The sequence below is a fragment of the Biomphalaria glabrata genome, chromosome 1 (assembly GCF_947242115.1).
Source record: "Biomphalaria glabrata chromosome 1, xgBioGlab47.1, whole genome shotgun sequence".
In the NCBI taxonomy this organism is placed as follows: Eukaryota; Metazoa; Mollusca; class Gastropoda; family Planorbidae; genus Biomphalaria; species Biomphalaria glabrata.
This window is the reverse complement of record NC_074711.1, coordinates 38,157,825-38,166,126: the sequence shown is the minus strand read 5'-3', so window position 1 is coordinate 38,166,126 and position 8,302 is coordinate 38,157,825.

Below are 8,302 nucleotides of genomic sequence, written 5' to 3'. Positions count from 1 at the left end.
CCATATACCCACACAGCCACATAGCCACACAGCCACATTTTTTTTTAAGATGATTCGATCAGATCCGACCCGATTTTAAATGAACATTAAGTTGAGTAAGGTTTTTAAAAATGACGTTCCATTTGTTTTTTAAGCAACCAGACTTATGTATGTTTGACATGGAATTGTTTCCCCTAATGCACTTTCCTCGTGAAGTCAGTCTGTCATCATTTGTCAGTTGGAAAGTAAATCGGGGATTAACAGAGCTGGTGAGCTGGACACGGCCTACCATGTAATTTGACTATGGTCAGTAGCAAGGGGTGAAAAGCTTTCCCCCACCTCGCCCAAATAAAATCTGAAATAGGGGAATGATAAGAAAAAATTAATTATAAAACTTGAATATAGAGTAACATCTTATATCTTATCTTATATAATACAGACGTTACTTCAAAAAAGAAGATGATTACGTCCTACGCGTCATGCATTTAGTCATGCATATTAACCAATGACTTAAATTCTGCCAAGTCACTGGTTTTCCTGGCTAGCTCAGGCAACCCATTCCATGCTCTAATAGCACTAGGGAAGAAGGAGTATTTGTACAAATTTGTCCTAGCATATGGGACGAGGAATGTGCCTTTATCTTTGTGTCTTTCAGAGTATTTCATTAAATTTTGTTTTTGTATTTGAAGATTATGGTTCAGTGTTTTATGTATGATTGCTACTTTACTTTTGAGCCTTCTGTCCTGAAGGCTTTCTAAATTTAGTGATTTTACTAAAGGTGTTACTCTAGTCAAATGTGAATATTCGTTTGTTATGAATCTCACTGCTCTATTTTGTGTCTGTTCCAGTTTCTTAATGTTTTCTTGAGTTGAGGGGTCCCAAACGGAGGATGCATATTCTATTATTGGCCTAACCAAGGTTAAATAACATTTTAGTTTTATGTTCTTATTTGATTTATAAAGATTTCTTTTAATAAATCCTAATGCTTTGTTTGATTTTTTTGTAGTTTCATCATAGGGCCTATGTGGATTCCATGACAGTTTTTCATTTATTATAACACCTAGGTATTTTGCGTTTTTAGTCTGTGTTACTGGTGTAAGTGGAATTAATTTGTTTTAGTTTTTTTGTTACTCTTAACAACTGACATTTTTCTGGGTGGAAAGACATGCTCCAATTTGATTCCCATTTCTGTAATTCATCTAATTCTCTTTGTAAAATATCTGTGTCTTGTGTTGTTTTTATTGTTCTATATATTATGCAATCGTCTGCAAATAATCTGACTTTTGTTCCTGAAGTAATGCAATTTGGTAAATCATTTATGTAAATTAAAAATAGTAGTGGACCTGTGACAAGTCAAAAACTCGCTGTCAGAGTCACTCAAAATTATCACAGCATTAATTATTATTTTTCATTATTTATTTATTTTATTTTTAATTATTTCCCCATCCTACCCCTAAATCATTCACCCGCCACACCTTTTCCCCTCCAGGCTAGACTTAGTTGACCACATTGGAGATAGTTAAGGCGCGTCCTTTCATTTATCTTCCCTTGACTGGGGCAAACATACACACAGACTCTTTGATCTTATCGCAGGATGTCTGACGGCCGCAGTGGACACCACCTTGTGTGGGATGCAAGTCACTCCCCCCCCCCCTTTTTCTCCTATGCCTCTCTTTGATCTAGGAGACCACGAGGACAAACACGCCCATTGACCTCCCAATGTGCGAATCCCATCTCTTGTCGGACTTCACCCACGTGTAAGATAATTCTAAGCCTAGGACGTTTCCGGTTTCCGCCCACATTCCCCAGGCCTGTATATAAGGTAAATTAAATCAAATCAGACCCTCTTATTTCTCATTGTCGTTGAGCTATCGAGTCTGGACTACTTCATACATTCTTTCTCCTAGAGGAATACCTGGTGGTAAGCCGAACTTAATCACAAGTTCCATCTTAATTACTCTGTGTATATTTCCATTGGATTTTATCATGTGTAGTTTATTATTTCATTTATATTTAATTAGTGCATTGTGTATTTCTCACTGTCGTAAGTAGAAAACATGAACATGGCTAATGTATATTTTATGTATTGCATTAATCTATTAATGCTACGTTGCATCAATTGATCATTGATGCAACCATGTATATATTTGTACACCTTATTTTATTTCCTTTATCTCGGTTGACAGCCTTGATAATTCTATTATCGCACTAATACTGCGCTTAGAAAGGAGATATGAGTTATCTCCCCTGTATTGAATTATCTCCCCTGTCGCCATTTTACTCTAACGAGAGTTTCGCCTCTTGAACGGACACCCTCTCCATTCAAGCGCGCTCCATTGTTCTCGACCTACGGTCATATGTAAACAAACCGTCATGGTCGCCCAATTCACCCTCCCCCCCCCCTTTTTCTTTCTCTATCCACCTGTGTTGTTTATTTCAGATTATTATTTCCCCTTCTATGTACATTTTTATATTAGTATTTCCCCTTTTATGTACATTTATATAATGCTACTATCTGCCATCTATTTTCCAAATCCCATTTGTCATCATCTCATTGTGCTCTAAAGCAGTTTCACCAATCTGACGAGTGCACCTCAGTCGAGGGCATCGATAAGATGTATGAGAGACATGTCCTAACTTGTCTTTATTTATCCGCAGCCTCCCTCAGGTGTCTGCCTATTGCCTATTTACCTGCCTATTTACCTGCCTATTTATTCATTGGATCAACGATCTATTTACCTGCATCTGCGCTTAGTGCTATTCAGCACTGCACTTGCCTACTGAGATCTACTCAACTCTACCACTTGGCGCTATCGGCATTGCCCGCCTATTCGACAGCCCACCTGCCAAGCTATTAGGTGCGACGTCCCTATAGATTCAGATCTGTGTGAGACGTCATAGCTACGCCAACCCTCTGCAACTCACTGGACATATCCTGTCAATTACGCTGCCCACGGCAGATCAGCTCTGCCCGCAGTAACCTTGTGCCCACGGTAGCCGGCCACCCGCCCTACTGTGCCCACTACAGATATTAGATTTTGGGGATTGAGACTCCACAAGAACTATATCACCGGCGTCCCTCTATCCGCTAGAGCGCCACCTCCAGCTGCAGAACCTCAAGCCAGGACACAGCCAGCTGCGACATCAACAGGACAACCAGCTAAGTCAGAGGACAAAGTGACATGCTCTCTTATTAAGTGCTAGAGTGATGATCAAAATACCTTACTAATTAGAGATAGATGCAAACCCTCCCCCTTTTTATTCTTATATGTATATTTATGTAAATAAATATTCATTCATTTTTAACTTTTGTATCTATCTTTCATTGCTTTGTCTCGTTGCGTGTCTGCTCCCGATTTATATGCTGATAAGTGGGGGGTGTGATAGCTTTAAAAATAATCATCCCCTAGACATTAAACGTGCCAAACACACATCACATTTCCCCACCTGTCACAGGACCCAAGACTGTTCCTTGAGGTACACCTGAGTTTACTGTTATCGGTGTTGATTTAGAGCAGTGATTCCCAAAGTGGTCTATATAGACCCCCAGGGGTCTACGAAGACTTCCAAGGGGTCTACGAAAGTTAAAATGGGAATAGGGGGTCTATGAGATGTGCTCGGGGGTCTACGATAAAGAATCGCAATTCAGCATGTCGTGACTTTAATTTTGACAATTGGAATTTTTTCATCCACACATTTATGATTTGTACCTTAGGAAATCCTTAAAATTTTTATCCTGCTGATTAAATGAAATATTGTTTAATTTAATTTGATAAATATATTTAAGTAGTGTAGTTTTGTCTAGTTATAAATTTAACCAAAAGAAATGTAGACTGTACAGCGTTAAGTATTTGAAATTGAGCTTCATTACTTCCTTGTCAAACAAGCGAGTGTTAATGTGCCATTTTTTATGATGCTATGAAACCATTTAAACTGGAGGATCATTTGAGATGATGCTACCCTAATAAAAAGATAAAAGTTTGCAAAACTTTCAAACACTTAAAGATAAAGTTCAGAATACACCCACAAAATCTCTCTTTGACCTGATATTGAGAAGATGATGACTATAGTAAAATACTGAAAATCTCACACGATATTGATTTTTACCAGCAGTTGAAGAAATTGTAAAAAAAAAAACAACTCTTACTCTAACTTATATCATTAAAAGAATTTCATGTTTGGGTTTTATGGCCGGTGTCTTGTTTTGGGACTCTTGATGAAGAATGCAATTTTGAAGACATGGTTGGCATTCTCTGGTGAGACTCAAAAAGGGTTAATTACAATGGTCCCAATTTTAAGCTTCCGGAACATATATTTTCTTATTACAATGTGTACGGTTCTGATGTGAACAGTTATACTTATAGGTGGTCCTATTGGATAGTTTATAATAGGTTTCATCTTTCTTATATATCGAATAAAAGCTTGTCCATTTCTCGTTTTTACAATTCACTATTAGTTTCTTCATTTTTTCCGGATAGAGTGCTATGTTCAAGTGTGTATCTGTTTTCTCACATTTGGCAAGTCAGTCAGCCTTCTATTTCCTTCTATTTCAACATTGGAGAATAGTGATCTTGCTGTTGTTGTGCTTTACAAAGTCACATAATATGTTTTGTACAAAATCTTTTGGATGCTCCTTCAGATTATGTGGATAATTACATTCAATCACAAATCTCCCAACGGGAGATGCGAGCAGGCAAGGTGACAACCGAACGTCAGTCCAGGCATCATGAGTTGTTTTATGTAGGAAGCATCAGAGTTTGTCAAGCTTTGAAGGACTAGTTTTATATTGGTCACGAAATAAATTTAGCTGTTTGGTGAACTTGGCTGATTCGCTAGCATGGTAGCTGTTAGATCCAGTGCTCATATTTCTTCTCTGTGGTTGTCATAGAGCTCATTAGTTACAATGAACTTAATTTTTAAATTATTTTTTCTCCATTTGGCCGTTAAATGAGTATTCCAGCTCCTCCGTTTGTGGAGGCTTTCTGAGAACCATCCATGCAAACTCTGACTTATCGGTTGTTAGGTTGATGGATTTGTAGAAGAGTTCACTAAATTCTTGAGCTCTGTTGGAATATAGTCAAATATTTCATTCTTCTTATGTAAGTCTTTGCAAACGACATATTTCTGCAATCAACACATTTCTCTATACAGCTGGCTGAATCAACCTTGTCTGGTAATGATTTTTTTAATTCAAATTATTATGGCTCAAGAAATTCACGAAAAACTGCTCTTTGTGGAAACTTTACCGTGATACTTAAGGCAAATAAATCTTTAATGACTGTCGTTCGGATTTATCGACGGTCGAGGGTTCAAACCCTGCCCGCTCCCATCCCCCGTCGTCCTGCGGGAGGTTTGGACTAGGAAGTAAACTATCTTCAACTCTGAAGGAACATCCGAAACATGTAAAACATTTTACAAACAAACAAACAAATCCGTATATAAAGAATTATCTCCGTAGCAACGGATGGTGAGCTTGCAAATTTAAAAACAAATGTTTCCAATGTGTTTAGTGATTGTATGCTGTACGTGTTAACTATTAAATAATGGGTTGAAATTTAAATTTTGTTAATAAATTTATTTTAAAAATAGATTCAACTTAAAATGTAGTTTTAAATTACTTTTTCACTCCTCGAGTCACTGGTTAGATATTATTTTAAACAAAATGTGTAATTTGAAATTGATAAATTTTCAAAAATTCAATATAACTTAAGCAGGGGGTCTACGGAAAACCAGAAAACATGGCAAGGGGTCTACGAGACAAAAAAGTTTGGGAACCACTGATTTAGAGCCATTTATTATTACAGTTTGTTCTCTCCCTATCAGAAAATCTTTAATCCACTGATGCAGTGGACCATTAATGCCGAAATATTTTAATTTTTTAAGCAAACTATGGTGGTGAACTTTGTCAAAAGCCTTAGAAAAATCTAGTAAGAAAGCATCTACATAGAATTGAAAACTTATTATACGAAATGATTTTTCAGTACAGTACGCAGGTGTTTTCATTGGAATTACAAACTATTTCCATTGGAATCACAAACTATTTTTAAATTTGAAAACAAAACGTCGTAAGACGTTGGACGAAATATGAATAGACAACGTCCATCCAGACCTTCCTAGCAAATATCCCACACACCTCAGACATACATACTTCATGAAATAGAAGTGTCATATGAATAGACAACGTCCATCCAGACCTTCTTAGCAACGATCCCACACACCTCAGACACACTTACTTCATGAAATAGAAGTGTCATATGAATAGACAATGTCCATCCAGACCTTCTTAGCAACGATCCCACACACCCCAGACACACCTACTTCATGAAATAGAAGTGTCATATGAATAGACAACGTCCATCCAGACCTTCCTAACAAATATCCCACACACCTCAGACACACATACTTCATGAAATAGAAGTGTCATATGAATAGACAACGTCCATCCAGACCTTCCTAACAAATATCCCACACACCTCAGACACACATACTTCATGAAATAGAAGTGTCATATGAATAGACAACGTCCATCCAGACCTTCTTAGCAACGATCCCACACACCTCAGACACACATACTTCATGAAATAGAAGTGTCATATGAATAGACAACGTCCATCCAGACCTTCTTAGCAACGATCCCACACACCTCAGACACACATACTTCATGAAATAGAAGTGTCATATGAATAGACAACGTCCATCCAGACCTTCTTAGCAACGATCCCACACACCTCAGACACACATACTTCATGAAATAGAAGTGTCATATGAATAGACAACGTCCATCCAGACCTTCCTAACAAATATCCCACACACCTCAGACACACATACTTCATGAAATAGAAGTGTCATATGAATAGACAACGTCCATCCAGACCTTCTTAGCAACGATCCCACACACCTCAGACACACATACTTCATGAAATAGAAGTGTCATATGAATAGACAACGTCCATCCAGACCTTCCTAACAAATATCCCACACACCTCAGACACACATACTTCATGAAATAGAAGTGTCATATGAATAGACAACGTCCATCCAGACCTTCTTAGCAACGATCCCACACACCTCAGACACACATACTTCATGAAATAGAAGTGTCATATGAATAGACAACGTCCATCCAGACCTTCCTAACAAATATCCCACACACCTCAGACACACATACTTCATGAAATAGAAGTGTCATATGAATAGACAACGACATAACCACAAGACCGATCTAGACATATTAACTATGCTTTACAACGCTGTTATTTAAGCAACCATTACTAAATATATCAGCGATTAGAGGAAAGCTTACTTATAGAAGACTCTAATCCCTGTTTTAAAAAAAAAAAACAAGCAGAGAAATGGAGAAAGACGGTAAACAGATCATGTTGTGAGCCCCAACGATCCAACAGATTAAGAGGCAGGTGAAGATGAATATCAAAGAAATGAAGTTTCTATTATATGAAAAGGTTTTATATATTTCATATGATCAAAGTAAATATATCATATGTACAGGGTAAACACTTCATGTATACAAGGAAAATATATCTTGTACAATGTAAATTGGGACACGGTGGCATAGTGACCGCCGCTGTGGTACAGTTTTCTAATTTGATGACTTCCTTTACCAAATGGAATAGCTATTATTAGTATTATTATGTTAGAAAAGAACGAGTATTCATTCTCTGGCGCATTTTCGTTAAAGGGAAAAAAAATTCATCGTAGTCCCTTTATCAGTTTCCACCGAGGATTTTTCTGGTGATGTGGCAGGTCTGCAGCAGTACCGCCCTCTTATTATTATTATTATTATTATTATTAGTTTCTGATTTTGCTTCAGAATCGAAAAATTATTACGTCCTAGCGCAAGCCAGTTGTGAGCAGCAGGGTTCTAACCTGACACTCGTAAGTGCCTACCACACACCAGACAGTTCTCCATTTGGACAACTTGAAACTGAAAGAAAGTTGTTTCAGCCCACCCGTGTACTAGGTAAGTTACAACAGAGAAAAGCTTATAGGTTGCTGGTGGTGCTAGAAACAGAGTGATAACTTACACTAAGCTAATATTCATAGATGAACAACATAATCTTATAGATTACAAACCTTACTTCAAAAAAAGAAGACAATTACGTCCTACGTATTTCAGGTGTTAATCTATTCATGCATGTTAATCATTGACTTAAACTCTGCTACGTCGTTGGTCTTCCTGGCTGATTCAGGCAACCCATTCCATTCTCTAATGACGCTAGGGAAGGAGGGGCACTTCTATGAATTTGTTTTAGCGTATGGAATAAGAAATGTGCCTCTATCTTAGTGTCTTTTTTGGGTATTTCAT